We start from the raw sequence: 18,126 nt of genomic DNA on the forward strand, positions 1-18,126 counted from the left end.
TCAGTCCTGTACCAGCAAAGGCATGCGTGCATTCCCACTAGCAATCCTGGCGAAGCTGGAATGCAGGTGTTCCTGCTTCTCCGAAGATGACCTTTGTTACAATGGTAGTGTGCTGTTCTCCCTATTTCCCTTTCAGTTTACTATCAAAATGTTCGATTACTCATTATACCACACCAAGGATGCTAGATCAGAACTAAGGTAGCCATTAAACTTTTAATGATGATGACAATGAATATTGACCAGAATATTAAAAATTCTTGGTCATGGATTGACACATTATAGTGTACCTAGTATAGAAACTGATAGCTGGTTAGCATTTAAGATTAGCACAGTCTAAATGTTTACTACCTATAGTTAACTTTTTTTCTTTTTCTTTTTGTTTTCTGAGACAGGGTTTCTCTGCATGGCCCTGGCTATCCTAGTACTCACTCTGTAGACCAGGCTGGTCTCAGACTCTTCTCTGGTCTCAGAGATTCTCTTGCTTCTGCCTACCTAATTTGGGTATCAGAGGCGTGTGCCACCAGCGCCCGACCATTTTTAAAAAATTATTACAGATGAATGCTTGCCCCGAGAAGTTGGACGTTTTGCTGTGATGGGTAGATTTATTATGGAGGCAGGGTCAGGAAGATGAGTCACTTTTTTATCCCTTCCCTTTGTCCAGCCAATTAAGCATCCTGACAAGTGCCTGTGACCCTTTGTCCCTGTTGGTGTGTTGGATTCCCTCACGAGCTAGTTAACTTTGCTTCTTTCTGTGGCTTCAGCCTGGACCCTTAACACTAGCCAGTGTCTTGGAAAATTCATTATTCTGGCCTTGAGAGGGCCAAGAAGTGGACATTTGTATTCTCAGTGCAAATCCTTCATCACTAGCGCAGTCAACCCAGAGCCTCTCTGGAAAGGGTTCCCTACTGCGATCAGGGTGACTGACAGATTGGTGGCTCAAAAGGTGGGTGGTTATGGCTGGATTGGTGTGTTCCTTTGCATTTGCACACCTTTCCCCAGTTCAGGCAGGGATCTTTGCACATTCCTAGCTACTCCCCTTCTTGCCTTTAGCGCTTGCAGGGCTTGGCATCTCTTTGTAATACATGTTTCCTTGTGTCCTTACTGCCAAATAAATTGTCCGAATTCTCCAGCTACCTTTTGTGATGTGTTCCCAAGATATTTTTCCCAGTGGCCTAATAGCAAGACAATGAAGAAACTGAAACCCTTAGTGCTTTAGCCTGTCTTTACTGTTGTTATCATTAACAATGCCAAATTCTCTGAGGACTAGTGCAGCCCTGATCCTTCAGCATTCCCTGGAGAAACGCCAGTGCTTTCAGTCTCTGCTTGGACTTTTCTGTTTCTCGTCTCTGGAGTAAGTGTTTCCCCCACCCCCTATCTCCATTTAGGACTCTTGAGAGTCTATCCAGTTCTTCAGAATCAGGCTGAAATTTAACCTAGCATAATAAACGTTCTGCTGCCCTCAGTGTCGGAAACAAACTTCCCCCTCTCTCTTCATTGATACTGCTTTGTTTTTTGTCATCTTGTGGTATCTGAATGCTTCTTATTACAGTGATTTGTTAACATAGCTTATCACCCTTGCTGGATGGCAGCCTCTTAAGAGACAGGGATTTTTAAAATCTTATTCATGGTTTCATTTCTCTCAGTATCAAGGACCCACAGACAAGCATAATGGATTCTGCTTATTAATGTGTATACACCAGTCCATTTTTTTAAATAGAATTACACACATATAGCCTATGTTTAGTGAGGTTTTTCTGTTGATATGTAACTCTGGATAAATCTTCAAGGCTAAAGCTGAAGAATACAAGTTACCCTCATTAGTCAAAGAATTGCTAGGCACTTGCTATGAAATACTGATCCCTCCCCAGATCCAAAATGCACTCCCTGCAGCAGCCTCCTTAAGTCAAGCTGGATATATGTTAGGGAGGAGAATTCTTTGAAAGGAGATATTTGAATGGAGAGTTGACATATATTACACTTTAGATTTTAGTCGTGTGTTTGCAGTATTTGTTTACACCCTCAATAGTGAGCACAGCAAACGGGAAGAGGGTACAGCAGCAGCACTCTGGCCCCAAGCGGGCTCAGCTTTTAGATCCAATTGTCTTGAAAGTTTTATATAATATATTGGTCATACTCTTTCCGCTCTTCCATCTCATCTGAGATTCTCCACTCCCTACATCAAAACCAAAACATAACAAAACAAAATACCCCCCCCCCCACCAAACGAAATGAAAACCAAAGAACCTAAGGAGTGTGTTTTGTGATAGTCAGCTACTCCTGGGTGGAGGGCTGCTTGTCCTGGGGTGTGGTTGATTTACCCAGCGTTGCTCCATTGAAGAAAACCAATCTTCCCCCCTTTCAGCAGTCGTCAATCGCAGATAGCTTATTGGCTACATGTGTGACTTGGTGCTCATTTTAGTCCCTTCTCTTCCTGGGATTTGGTCTGATTTGAATCTGTGCTGGTCTTGTGCACGCTGTCACAGACTCTCTGAGTTCATACGTGTATCAGCTCAGTTGTGTCTGGAAAATGATGTTTCGGTAGAACCATCCGCCACCTCTGGCTCTTACAATCTTAATGTAGCCTGTTTTGTACAGATCCCTGAGCCTTGAGGGAAGGGGTGAGATATCTATATATGCATACATATATGATATATCTATATACACGTATATGTATATATACATATTTTTTTCATTAAGGGTTGAGTGCTACAAAGTTTCATTAAGGGCTAAGTGCTCCTGGCCTATCGTCCAGTTGTGGATCCCAGTGCTCTTTCCCATCTACCGCAATTAGAAGCTTTCTTGATGAGTGTTCAGCAATGCACTGGTCTATGGATGCAGCCATATGTAATTAGGAGTCATTTTTATTGCTATGTTCACTTAGCAGAATGATTGTAGCAAGCTTTCTCCTAGGGTTCAAGACCTACAGCAATGCATAGAATCGTCATGGCAAGAGTCGCTTTGGACGGAGACTGTGTCTTAAGCTGGATCAGCACAAGAGTCTGTGCACCTGACTCTCTCCAGTCCCGCATCAGTAGTGGTCTGCGTTAGCATCAAAGAAGGTCAAGGGCCTCGCGGACCTAAAGATCTGGCAACTTGGCAGACAGAGTGATGAAAATGCTTTGAATGGTTCAATGGAACATAAAAATATTTAGTAAAGAAGTTTTCTGTGATATGAAATGTATACTATCTAATATGGCAGAGATGGAAAATAATAAATTGTATAGCAATGTGTGGTCTATGCAGTATTTCCACTAGTAATTTATCTTTCCATCTGAGAACATAATTTCAGAACAACTTTTTGTACTAGAAGTAAGTAAGGGCGGCTATGGTTCTTGTCAGCTGAGGTACAGGAATGCATTGTCAGTACACAAAGTCACATGTTGCTAAATGACAGCCAAGGTTTGAACTCAGGTTTTTTTTTTTTTCTCCCAGACCTAGTGTGTTTTCACTACCTTTTGGGATACCATAAAATCCCTATCTCTTTGTGTTATATCTTCAAGAATGCTGACACCACCAAGCAGACAGGTTCTAGACAATTCTATGTGCAAACTAGACATTGTTCAGCATCTACCTCCAACCGCTAGCTGTTTCCTCAAGGTTTTAAACAATGTATAAGAAAAGTGGCTGAAATTTATTAAAAGAAGAGCCATCTGATTTTATTATTGTTTAAAAGCTCATAAGAGGAGGAACACCAGGTCCTCAGGTTTGATTAACCTCAGATTTGAAACTCTCCATGTAGTCTTATTGGGTTTTTTTTTTTTTGAAACTCGATGATTTTTTTTTTTACTACTAAAAATGAATTCCAAAGGTATTCTGAGATTCAGAAGGGGTTCATTGAGGTTATAAGGAAGACCTTAGAATATATAGAATAAACTTCAGCAGTTGCTGTGCCTAGAGGAACATTTCTAAGATGATGGGTTTAGATGACCTTATGTTTGTAATCTATCTACCAACCATTTTCCTAGTAAATGTTATTATGTTTGTAATTTGTCTACCAAACATTTACCTAGTAAGTGCTTATTATGAGGCTAAGTCTGAAATAAGAACTGAAGTAATTTTCTTCTAAAGGAGCAATGAAAAAATCTCACTCTTGCAACATGGGTCTTAAGGTTCAGGTAAATTTTTAAAAACAAGAGTTAGTTAAGATATTTTTATGCAAAAACTATAATAAAAGCAAGGCTTCCTTGCTAAGCTCCTCTTCTGAGGGTTAGTCTCTGGTGCTGACTGGCTTCAGCCTCAGTTGTAATGTTCAGCCTGGCATTAAAGAAAGGGATCTTAACAGTCAATCTGTTAATATGGGCTGGTGTTTTTCAAATTGCCAGATTTTTGTAATCACCTGAAACATTTATTAAAAATAAAGCTCACCTCTGTCCTGGGTCAGTTCATCCTTCCTTAGCTGAACTGGTGGTGCTCTCCATTTCTAGGAGGTCACTGTATTGATGCCTAACTTCCTGTGGGTACTTGTTTAGCTCACTACAGTCCCCAGTTCCCGGAATAAAGTGATAATCTTGTTTCTGTTTCTTGAGGAGCTAGGAATTGGGGATGGATTTGATTAAAACATATTAGATGCATCTACAAAATTATAAATAATAAAAAAACTTGAAAAGACTCCTTCCTTCCCAAGCAGACTAGTCAGAATGGGAGATGTTTGGGAAACTGCCTCTGTCACTCATATTCAGGTGATTTTAATACCAGTAGGCATTAAAAAAAGACAAGGTCTTGTGATGCCTAAGCTGGCTTTTAACATGCTTTGTAATGAGCCTGGCCTTGAACGACTGTTTCTCTTATCTCAGTCTCCCAAGTGCTAAGATTACAAGCATGGACTGCTATGCTTGGTCATCTATAGGAAAGTTTACAAATTTGCTTAATACCCATATATTGGGAACACCTGGGAAACTTAAAGCATATGTGTGTTTCTGGGTTCTATTCCCAAGGACTGAGATTTGAAAAGATGTAAGTGGTTCACCTGTGGAAGAACAGCGATAGAAGGGTTAACATTGCAGAGCAAGGGAAGCTTGAGGATCCCAAGAGACTAGCAGTATACAAACATGGAATTTTATGGGTAGACTTGGAGGACAGACTATGGAAAACTCTCAGGTCAAGAATCTGATGCCTAGATCAACCCACCAGAGAAACTTACAGGACTGGAAAATAAAATCCTGGCTGTAAAAGAGGTCATCTGAGCTAAAGTGCATTTTATATGCCTGTTGAAAAATGGACAAATGTACTAAAGAAACAAGGCAGCAAAATACTCCTAATGACATACTGCTATACCCTTAGACCCTTAGATTGCTGTCTCACTCAACACATGAGATGAGCATCTTCTTCCAGTGAGTGGGAATTAACACGGAGACTCACAACTGGACAATGTGAGAGACGAGAGACTCTGGAGCACTCAGTCCTAAATGGGCTGTCTTCATCAAGTCCCTCCCCTCACGACTCAGGGATCTATGTAGAAGGTGCTTTGCAAAAAGGTTGTAAGAGCCAGATGTGATCGATGGCTCCAGGGAAATAGATTCTTTCAGACACAGAGAACGGATGTACTTAGGAACTCATCGAGATTGTGCCAGCATGTGTGATTGCATAGATCGAACAGATTCAAGCCAGACAGGGTCCCAGCACTGAGAGGGGAAGTGGACATGGAGCCTGTGGTGGTTTGAAGAAGAATGGCCGCCATAGGTTTATATATTTGAGTGCTTAGTCATCAGGGATAAGGAGTAGATGTAGACTTTGAGATTTCAAAAGCCTCCCACCCCCGCCCCGTGTCTGTCTGTCTGTCTGTCTCTCTCTCTCTTTCTCTCTCTCCCTGCCTACGGATCATGCTATAGAACTCTCAATTACTTCTCCAATACCATGTCTGCCTGTGTGCCACCTTACTCCCCGCCATGATGACAATGAACTAACCCCCGAAATTGTAAGCAAGTCCCCAATTGAATGCTTTCTTTTCAAAGAGTTACCTTGGTCATGGTGTTTCCTCACAACAGTAGGGCAGTAACTAAGGCAGGCTTCCAACCCCAACTAAGAAGGTATTCGTGAAGGGAAAATCGGTTGCCTCCAATGGAGTGTTAGTGGGTTTATCAGTCACAGAGCAGGCCTCAAACCAACTCCATGGCTTTTTTTTCTTGATCCTTTTGTTCCATTTTGTCATTTTTTTGTCTTGTTCTTTTGCTTGTTTGTTCAGATCTTTGTGCATGTGTGTGTGTGTGTGTGTGTGTGTGTGTGTGTGTGTGTGAGAGAGAGAGAGAGAGAGAGAGAGAGAGAGAGAGAGAGAGAGAGAGAACAGAAAGTTGGGTAGGGTGGGAGGTAGGGAGGTGTTGGGCATGATTGTATGGGCCTGTCACTCCAGCGTTTGCAGGCACAGAGACAGGCAGATGCTGGGCTCTCACTGGCCGGACAATCTGTAAAAAAATGGATAAGTCTAGCTTGGACCTTCAGGGTGATCAGTAGGGATTTTGTGAATGGTTAGGAAATAAAAAACTATATTTGCAAATATAATAATGAAGGATGGAAGGCGGAAGGAGGGGAAGCATAGGTGCCCAGAGCTTCTGGTAACTTAGACTTCTTAAGTCTTGAGTTATTTTCTTTTTAGCACATCCTCAGGGTGATTATTTGTTTGCTTCTTCTATCAATAGCACAGAGGAGCAGGCATTGTTCATTATAAAGGCAAGTTTATGGATCCTACCTTAGATTTATGGCTTAAAAATCTGCCAGAGTGAAACCAGGGAATAGTACTTTAAATAAGCTCTTAACGATTCTTACACACATGAAGTTTAAAAATCATGACCTTATCAGAAACCTCTGAAGCCTGAAATACGTCTAGACAGGCATTTTTACCTGCAAAAAACCACAAACCTACTGGGAAGGATTACACAGCAAACAGATTATCAGACATTAAAATGCATTCACACTTTTGAGGAGAAAAAGTAGCAGCTAAAAGGTAGTGGAAATCTGGGGAGGAGGCAATTGAAAAAAGTAAAAGCAGAGAAACTTTGCTGGTTGGGCCCCCTGGGTGTGTTTTTTATAATTATAAGAGGGAGGTGCATTTTGGGAATAGGAAAATTGGAGACTTTGTTTACAAGTTAGTTTCCACGGTATCTTCAACAAGAGCCATGCTGGCATGTCTGGGTAGATCAACAGTTTGTTCTGACGGAAAGGAAAAGACAGATAGTAGAGTGTTAGTTCCTTTCCTGAAAATTTAGGGCTATATTATAGATAAATTCGGGCTCTGTTTGTCTGTCTGTCTGCCTGCCTGTCTGTTTTGTGTACTCTGGTCTTGTCTTGAACTTCATAGGTAGATGAGGATGACCTTGAACTTCTGATTCTTCTGCCATCTCTCTCTGAGTGCTGGGATTACTGGTGTGAGCCATGATACCATACTAGGGGAACTGAACCCAGGACTTCACACTTATTAGGCAAATATACCGCAAAGCTGACTGCAGTATCAGACCAAGAGTCTATTAATAACAACTGTAGTTCTAGTCTTTATTAAGGACACTCTAGCCAGGCGGTGGTGGCGCATGCCTTTAATCCCAGGAATCCGGAGGCAGAGGCAGGCAGATCTCTATGAGTTCAAGGTCAGCCTGGTCTACAAGAGCTAGTTCTAGGACAGGCTCCAAAGCTACAAAGGAATCCTGTCTAAAAAAACCAAAAAAAAAAAAAAAAGGCACTCTAGACCTCCTATCAATACAGGCTCTACCAATTTGAGACAACTGCTTGAATATTAAGACATTATTAGCTGCAGAAAGCATGGTTTCTTTAACTCCCCCTCAACTGATGCTCTCAACATGAGAGTGTACGGATTTGATGACTATGTCAGCAACCCCCAGGGAGTCTGTAGCAAGGAGAGGTTTGAATATCCCGGGAGCTCATATTTTCAGAACTCCGTGCCAGCAGGAAATATTCTTCTCTCAGGTTGCAGAAATCAGTATAGACACATGGAACTGACTATCTGCCACACGGACCATAAGGGGTGGCTAAGGAGTGGACTGTAAGAATTCAACCTAAAACATCTTACGAGGAAGAAATTATGAGATAAGCTGCAAACTGGCTGACTGGAAACATCTGGCCAGAAGGAGACTTGCAATGCTGGACCTTTAGTTGACACAGTAGTTATGGATAAAGGACATCTGAACAGCAAAGACCCTGCTGGTCTACAGAGCAACCTGGAACAGTCACAGACTACTTCTCTGACAGAAATGTTCCTAAAATGAGAAAAAAATTTAGTCTTGTCCTCTTAGCTTTGTGGAGAAATAATATTAAGTTTGGATCCTATAGTTTTGTGACCGCATTCTATACATCTGCCTAATTATCTGTTGTATTTTTATTTTTAGATTTTTTGGTATGGACAAATTATTGTTCATTAAACACAACATTCTAAGAAATGCAACCACAAATTATGCAGCATTTAAAAAGGCACACGATCAAGACTTGTCAATAGACATATACAAGGTATTAATTTTAAGAAGCTGCACAGATTCCCATTACATGCATATAGCACAACTCCCTGCTCTCAGGGAATCTAAGTTGCACTTACTGCTTGTGATGCAGTTTTCCTTTTGTATATAAAGAAAATAGAACTGTGCATGAGAGTGGAAGGCAGTTTGCTTACACAAACACAAGTTTCTGATATTATTTGTTCAATACATAGCTCTTTGAACAACCACTTTTTAAAATCAGATTTGAGGGTTTGCAATGAATATTGAAAACACATTATGAAGGATGGATATGGATTGCTAATTATTAAGTTTTAGTGATTGGTATTCGTGAGTCCTATTTTTACTTTTCAGCGGTTAAGATTGATTGAGCTTAGGACCTCATGCATGTTAGGCTCTGCCTCTGAGTTATGTACCTATCCTTATTGTGTATCTTATTCTGAGGCAGGGCCTCACTAGGTTGCTTAGGCTGACTTTGAACTCACGTGATAGCCTAAGAGAGGCCTTGAACTTGAAATCTTTCTACCTTAGCCTCTGACGTAGCTAGCTATATTCCTGGCTTATGCCACCAGCCTAAAGACCCTTCTTTTAATTCTGTCTTCATGAATGAACCATTTATTTTTAGCTTGGCTCCTTGAATGCATTCAACATTCTGAGCAACTTAATAAATTGCCGTCTCAAGAGTAATGCTGCTGTGAGTTTATCTCGTGGGAATAGCTGATCTCCTTGTGACTTGGTACTTGCGGTGATTTGGTAAAATTGAGCTTATCAACTTGTAAAGGAAAGGGTGCATTTCTCCCAGGTTGTCGCTGGTTATGAATGCCTCATGTTTAAATAGTTATTTATTAGGTTGGTGAGGCAGTATGTTAGATATCTGTCGCTGTGTAACATACTGAAAATGTTGCCGCTTTGAAACTGGTCATTTAATCCGGCGTCTGTGAGCTGCAAATTCAGTAGCTGCTCTCCTCATTCTGCTGTTGGACCTCACAGGCAGTGTGATTAAAATGTAAGTCAGGGGCAGTCATTGGAGTACTTGAAGTGATCAGAGGTTCATTCATGTGGCCAACAAATGGGTCCTGGGTTATATGGTCAACCTTAATTTCTGTTGGCCCGAACCTCTCAATAGTTTGTGTGACTGTCCTCACAGTGTTGAGACTGGCATTATCTGCTAGCTTGCAACCCAAGTCACAGCAGGCAGGAGTGGCGATATTTTCTTTCTTCAGTATTCTAATGCTCTAAAATCATGCTTTGCCGCTTCTCTAGAAAGTACTTCATTCAGTTAAATTAACTACTAAAATTAATTGTCACATTGTTTTTTTTTTAATGTGTTTTTTTTTTTTCCAGATGGTGAGCTATGAAGTGAGAAATTTTGGGCATAAAGAGAACCATAATTCCCCTTCTAATTAAAAAGATGTGATGGCATAGAACATTTAGGTTGGCCTAAGAGACCTAGATTATATGTCTCTGTGCTATTTTTTTTGAATTTTATTCTTTTGTTGGATAAGCAGTGAGATTCCATGGATTCAATAACCCCAAAAAAGTATTTTTAGGACTTCATGTATATTATAATTTCAAAACCTAGAGCTGCAGTTTATGTCTATGTTCCAAGTTGTTCAAGTAAGAATTATTTATGTAGTGTTAACACATTCAGGAATGATTGCCGAAATTATTATCATTGATAAGTCACTGTTTTTTTTTGATAGTAGTATCTTTGCTACATCATTCTTCAAGGAAATTCTCTTGGCAGCAGTGCTTGTACCTATGGAAATAACTAGAAAATAAAATGTCGTCAGATGCCTGGAGACCTCAAAGCAAGAGGTGTTATGCTAAAAATTTTGACACAAATATTTTTTGTTCATCTATGTGACAGAAATTTCTCTCTAATTCTAGATATAGAAAGCAGCTAAGTTCCATGTATATGCAAGTATACATGTGTGTACATGTGTAACATCAAAGCACAGCAACTTCTTTTTCCAGAAGAAAAATCAATCCTAATTATATTTTCTGGCTTTAGAAGCATACTTCTCCCACCAATTACAGGTGTGGTAAAAGATAACTTTCTAACCTACCATTTATGGGAACAGAAATGAATTATGTTTTCTCAACCCAGCGTAGACTGCCAACTCAGAGTTTTCAGGGTGATTATGAAGGTATGAAAATGGCATAGATGCTCTTACTGGGAATCTGCAAAAAACGTCTACCGAGGTCAAAAGGTAAAGTCTTAGAGGTTCAAAGTCTTATGTACAATAAGGTGCCATGAAATTCCAGGTTGAAAAATGAATTGGTCAGAAGCCACTAAAAATTCGGATTATGGTCACATTGGCATATTTGTTTGAACCATCTGGTGGCAATTATGACCTAGTATTAAAATTAAATGAATTTTCTTGTATGACTCCATTTATGAAACAGAAATAGGTGAGATTTGGAAAAAAAGAGGAGCTGAATAAAAATCGAAGGTCCTTGTGACAGTTAGATAGAATGAGCTTATGTTTGAACTGATGATATCAAATCCACAGACTTGATAAACCGAGACTCTAGACCCCAGATTAGGGAAACAACGCTAGAATTTGTTTCCTCAGCCTATAGCCACTCTGTGGTGTGTGAGGTGGATGGTGGGACTTCTTTACTTCAAACAGTTCTGTGAGGGAAGGAAGTGAAGAGCAGGCTTGGACTCAAGCTTGTAGCTTCCTTTGGACTGTCCCCTAAATGTTACAGTGTGGTTACAATATTAAAAGAGAGAGGGAATGATATCTTTGGAGTCAGAGTTTATGGTATACACTCCTTGTTAGTTCTGTGGTCTTGGAAAAGCTAGCTAATTTCTCTAGTTTTCTTTTTTAAAAATTTACAGATGTGGAGAAAAAGTATCTTCTGAGGGCTGGCTCAACAATTTGTGAGATTCAGAAAACAGGCTCCAAAAGCATGAAAAAGTACTATTAATAAATATTTTCTTCTAAAAATTCCATTGCTTCGAGAATATAATTGATTGTTGTAAGCTCAGAGAAAATTAAAAATGTAAATATTGTCACAGATTTTTATCATTCATGTTTTTAGTATATAACATTATGTAATGCAAAAATATGATGACTATATATAATAAGGTATTTAATGTACATAGAACTTCATGTTTCAAGCATGCAAATGTATTTTATTCTCAACAGTATAACATTAAACATGTGCACAGTAACTTTTTATTTCACTTTTTTTTTTTCGAGACAGGGTTATTTCACTTTTTAATGTGTGAACGTTATCCCCAAGTCTCATCTTCGGCTCACTAATAACTGAGGACCTCCTTTCTCTGGTCATAGCACTGCCCTTAAGATGAATGAAAGGCTGTAACGGGCTTATTCATAGGATTTACAATAACCATGGAGAGACACCTCTAGATATGTCTGTGAGGGTTTTTCCAGTAAGGTTTATTAAGGCAAAAAGACCCACCCTGAGTGTATGTGACTCCATCTCTTAGGTTGGGGTCTCATGTTAAACAAGCAAACAGAAAGAGAAGAAAGTGAGATGAGACTCACATTCACCACTATCAGCTTCCTGTTTGCGGGTGCTCTCTGATCGACAGCTCTATGTTCTTGCTACCCTGTCTCCTCTGTCTTTACGAACCGTATCTTACTAAACCACGAGCAAAAACTAAGCATCCTTTCTCAAGTTGTTTTGATCATGTCTTTTGTAACAGCAGCGGGAAAAGTAACTAATACAAAAATCAGAGCTGAGAAGTGGGGCCGTTGCTGTGGTAAACTGACCCCGGAGTTTGTAAGCCTTTGAAATTGGCTTGAGGGAGGACCGCGGAAGACACTGGAGCTGCGGGCAAGTGAAACCCTGGAGTAGAGCTTAACGGGCCGTTCTGATGGGCATCTGGAACATACGGAACACCTGGAACATCAGAATACTGAGAGATATTTGGAGAGTGGAAGTCCAATTCATGAGATTTCAGAGGGGAATAGGGCTTTATTGGGAGCTGTCATTTATGTTAGATTCTGACAAAAAAAAAAATCTGGCCACGCTTTGTTCATGTCATGGAAACTTGAATGAGGCTGCCTTTAAGAGCAATGGACTAATATGTCTAGTGGAGGAAACGACAGGGCAGCGTAACGTTCAGTCTGTGGCAGAGCCTCTGTCTCCTGCTTAGCAAGCACTGCAGCGAGAGAAAGGAGGAAAATGAAACGCGTGTGCTGTTTGGTGAGCATGAGAGTGTGAGTTTAAGGCTCTCCACAAGGCTGGAATGGAGGCTGCAGCTGCCGTAATTGCTAAAGAGACTAGTGTGAGAACGGCGAAGGGAGCATGTTATAAAAGCTATGAAGGTTAAGTGCAGATGGGCTGGCAACAGCTGACGCATGGATATGTCCGCTTTGCTTATATGCATACTATCTAACCACACTGGAATCTTTCACAAAACATACACCTAAAGATAATGCTATGGAGGATTTCAATATTCTTAACATCAGACCTTTTAATCGAGTGCAGAGCCCTTCGGAAACAGGGCTTTCTGTGACTGTTTTCATTACTCGCCCTTGAAGCTGACCCAGTATCTTCTTTATTAAGTTGTAAATCTCTCACATAGTACATATGTGTAACTAATAAGTATTCCTCCATTCTCTTATATGAAAACGTTAGATTCTCTTGGAGTAGATATTCATACAAGCAGAAACTTGAGGCCCAAAGAGTCACGAAAATTACTTACATTTGACCCATCACTTTTGATAAAAGAAATAATTGGAGTGTCTCAGGTTTTTCAGACGTGAATTTTAATCCCTTTTTACATTCATCCTAATTAAGCCATGGTGATTGGTACTGTCAGTAGACAAAATAAAGAATGAATATTCCTGTGACTTACAGGGCCTTGTGACACTTCCTGGTTCACAAAGAATTCATTAATTTGGCTCAAAACAATCCTCTGTTTTCTATCTAAGATCACTTTTATAAAGACAACTGTGATATGTCTTTGTGGGGTTCACTGACTTTGCAAGACATATGCACTGTGAACAAATCTGGGTACCGACCCCTTCCACCTCCTCAACTGCTAATAATTTCTATGTGTCTGGAGAGTTCATATTCTCATTATTTTGAAATACAGCACAGACCATTTACAGCTTTTGTGCTATAGGAAACTAGAACAAACTCTTCACAGATACTGCTTAGATTCTCGATGTCTAACCCATTTCTATTTCCTCTCTGCCTTGCTCCTTCTGATGTCTAGTGATCACTATTCCACTCCATTCTTTTATGAGAGCAACTTTTTAGTTTCCACCACCGAGTGAGAACGTTTGATATTTGTCTTCCTGTGTCCAGCTTATTTCTATGTACACAATGATCTTGAGTTCCTTCACATTCCTTCAAATAACAAGATCTAATTCTTCCTCGTGCTTATACATAACACATTTTCCTCTTCTATTTATCTGTAGATGGACACCTTGGTCATTTCTATATAACGACTATCAGAAATAGTACTGCCATAAACATGGCAGTGAAGTTATTTCTATTTTATGTATATAATATATATTACATATGGCCTATTCATACATAATATATATTTATATATATTTTCTATGTAATGATCTATTATATATGTATATATACATATGTAAATATAACCAGTACTGAATTGCTAAATGGAATGGTAGCTCTGTACTCTCTAGAATCATTTTGACTTTGACTGTCTTACTTAACCCAACTTAATAAAAGAAACTGATTCAGAGGAACTGGAAGAACCATATAATTTCAGCCACTGGATCATCTAATATATTATCAGCATAGAGTAATGTGTGCTTCAAAGGTCTGTTTTGAAGAGCCCATACAAGCCATACCAGAGAACTTATTGGAAGCCACTTGTTAATGTTGGGAAGAATTTATTAAATTTTGTTCGTTTGTGTGTGGAGGGGTAAACATGCTTATATGTATGTGCGTTTGCATGTGTGTAAGCGCATGTGTGTGCACATGTGTGTGGAGAGGCTAATACTGGGCATCTTGATCTGTCTCCAACATATTTTTGAGTCGATGCCATGTATTTGAACCCAGAACTTTCTGATTTGGCTAGGTCATCTATCCAGCTGGCTCTTGGAATGCCCCACCCCTGTCCCTTGAGTACTGGGATTGTGAGTGGGCCACCACACCCATTCAACAGTGCCGGGGATCTGAACTCTAGCCATCAAACATATATAAGAAGCACTTTTACCTGCTGAGCTGTCTTTCCTACTCATAGGTATTTTATTGTAGATGTTCTGGGGTACTTGTGGTATTTTAACTGCAGATTTTTCTTAACTAAAGACAATTAGGTGCATGAGTGTTTTGCCTGTCTTTGTGTCTGTGCATCCAGTGGATGCAGTATCTTTGGAGGACAGAAGAGAGTGTCCCCAGGAACTGAAGTCACAGATGATTCTGAGCAGCTCCCTTGTGTGTTCTGGGAGGTGAACCTGAGTCCTTTGGAAAGGCAGCCAGTGCTGCTACCTGCTGACTCATCTCTCCAGTTCCACACTGCAGATTTTTTTTTTAAATAATGTGTTGTATATTTGTTTTGTGTGTTTTGGGCATACATTTCTGTTGCTGCTACTGTCATTGCTGTCATCCTCTGCTGGAATTAGATTCCAGTTTCTTTCACTTTTTTATATAGACTGAAGATCAGGGACTCTCCAGATTGGGAGTCCTGAGACTTCTAACTTTGTAGATGGAACAGCTACTGAGTTCTTAGCACATAGACAATTATTTTTGCCCGACCCAGTTCCTATAACGCAAACCAACTGAGTAGCCCCCCACTTTGTAATATGTACATATATTCTATTATTTCTGTTCTTCTAGATAGCCATATTTAACGCAGATATTGTCAAGACAGTGAAAAACAAACCACAGGCATGGATAATATCTTGGCCAAGATGTACCTGATAAAGTACTTTCATCTAACATCCCACAGAACTCTTAAAACACTAAGGAAATATTTTGACTAAAATAATTAGCAACATTTAAGCTAATTTTCCAAAGAAGTTATCAAGATGGCAAATACGCATGGGGAAGATAATCCAAGCATACACCAGTAGGAAAATGCTTCGTGAAGCAATGAGTACCACCGCCTATCTGTCATTACAGCCTCATTCCAACAATGACCCTACTGCAGGAGCCAGAGACTAGATAGGCATCTCTGCATTTTGTCTTAGTTTTGCTGTTAATTTAAAACTGTTCCAAATAAAAGACTATAGTTAAAAAAAAAAAGACCACAACTTCGAAATTACTACACTGGGTGTGAGTGGTGTTCTTTTGGATCTCATCTCTATCCAAGCACTTTACATATGTTATCTTAATTATTTCCTACTATCTTTGTTTGATTTAGTTTGCTAATATTTCTGCTTCTCAGATTAAAAATACCCACAAAGGATATTATTATTGTCTTGAGAAAAATTATTAGTGTATTGTTCATTGAGCTATTCGTAATAATTTTACGTAACAAACCATCTCAAAACCCTACAGCCTTGTTTATTTTTTATTATTTTTGTATTTTAAAAATATTTATTTTAATGTGTATGAGTGTTTAATCTGTTTGTATGTATGTGTGCAATGTATGTTCCTGGTGTCTGTGGAAGTCAGAGGAGGGTGTCAGATCTGGAACTGGAGTTGCAGATGGATGTGAGCCCCCATGTGGGTGCTGCCAAATGAACTTAGGGTCCACCAAAACAGCAGCAAACGCTCTTAACCACTGAGCTCTTCAGTCTCTATTTATTTTTAGCTAATATGTAAGTGTGTGGGTGTGTGTGTCTTCATGAATTCATGTGGATCACAAGCGTGCAACTGCCCACAGAGGCCAGAAGGTCGAATTCCTTGTAACTGGAGTTACATGTCATTATGAGCTGCTGTATGTGAATCCTGGGAAGCAAACACAAGTCCTTTGAAAGAGCAGTAAAAGCTCTTAACTTCTGAGCCATTTCTTCAGCCCCGGAAACCTATGCTATTACAAAGACAAGAATTGATATATTTTATTCCTGGAACTGTGGGAAGGTTGCCACCCTTCTGTGTATAGCTGGGGTTGTGTGTGTGTGTGTGTGTGTGTGTGTGTGTGTGTGTGTGTTTGTGTATGTGTGTGCATACGTGTCTGTGTCTCCTATATTCATTTCTCATTGTCCTTCAACTAGCAGCTACCTGGAAGTGTTGTTTTGCTTTTGTTTTTAGTTTTTTTTTCTCATGAAAAGCCATAAGACTAGAAAAACATAAGACAAGGATTGAAATCACATTAATGCCTCTATTCATGTCATGTCCATTGACATTCATTGGTCAAAGCAAGAACAGAATCAAGGGGCAGGAAAGTCTGTTTCTCTTATAGTGGGGTGATATTTTAAGGAGATATGGCATAGTGTGTGGAAGTGCAATCCTATTTGCTGAAGAAAATCTGATTCCAATAGTCCGATCAACTTCTAGTTGTGGGTAAGGAATTGGGAGAACGTGAGCTGCACTGGGTAGGGAGGGGGACGGATAGAAGAGATGAATTGTGGGTATGGAATTGAGAGAATGTGGACTTCACTGAGCAGGGCTGGGGAACAGACAGAGGAGACGAATCGTGCTGCACAGATCAGGAGGAGGAGGGTCAGGTGAGGAGTTAGGAACACGAGACAAGAAAGTAATGTTCTTTTTCCTCCTTTTTACAAGCTCAGGCCAAGTGGTCTATTTTGCAACTTGATTGACAGCTATCTGAGCAAATAAGGAGACTATACGGAGAGAACAGCAACATCCCAAGACCCTGGGTCTGTTCAAAATCACTGCACAGCCACAACTGAGAGTCATCATGGGCTAGATTTCTGGTCACTGTTTATTCACAGGGTATTTTATTATCTTCATTAAAATCCTGGCTCAAATCTCCTTTTCTACAGCACAAATAATATTCTAAGTAGGTTTCTTAAAAATTTCACTGCTCACAACAAGAATGTTTCTTAATTTGAGAGCTATATTTTGGATCAAAGGCCAATTATTGACTCCTTTGGGTTTTTTTTTTTTGAAAGACTGCTCTGGGGAAGAGCTACAGGCTTATTTTTCTAGCTGCCACAGATAATATGGAGTTATAACAAAATTAATAGCATTTCTCAGACATGCAGTTTGTAGCTTAAGGGGGATATTTTAGTTCATGCCAAGGGTAGTACTGCAATTAGAAACAGGATCAGAGCCATATGAGAAAAGACTTAGGGTGCCATGTTAAGAAATTTAGATTTCGTGTAAGATCATTGAGAAAGGGAGGAAATAAAACCCTGATTGATTTCTCCCCCAAACATCTGATAGAATGAGAAGAATAGATTTGAAAGGAAACAATGGGAAGGAAGCAGAGGCACCAATTTAGAATTGATGAGGTGTTTCAGGCATGAGATAATAAGAACAACCACATTCTTATTCCGGGGGCACCCTACTCCTTTGGAGACCATCTGTTCATAACATTCTCTAGCACTCCCAATTCCAAAACAACAAAATTCTGGAAGGGTTTTGATGGAAGTGCCATCTGAGTTTTAGATTTGTGTTGTTTCTTTAAAAATAGACACACTTCCTAAAACTCCTGGCTAAAACAGTAGAAAGCAAACTGCTCTCCTTTCCCTCTCCATTCCTGGCATCAGGTTCGGGGCTTAAATGTATCTTATAATCCATTGAGAAAACAAGAAGGCATGTTAAGTCTAAAGTCTAGAAGAGGTGAGAACTCGCTCTTGTTTTTGCTTCTGGTCAGTATCAG

Source organism: Myodes glareolus, chromosome 11 (assembly GCF_982192425.1).
Source record: "Myodes glareolus chromosome 11, mMyoGla1.1, whole genome shotgun sequence".
In the NCBI taxonomy this organism is placed as follows: Eukaryota; Metazoa; Chordata; class Mammalia; order Rodentia; family Cricetidae; genus Myodes; species Myodes glareolus.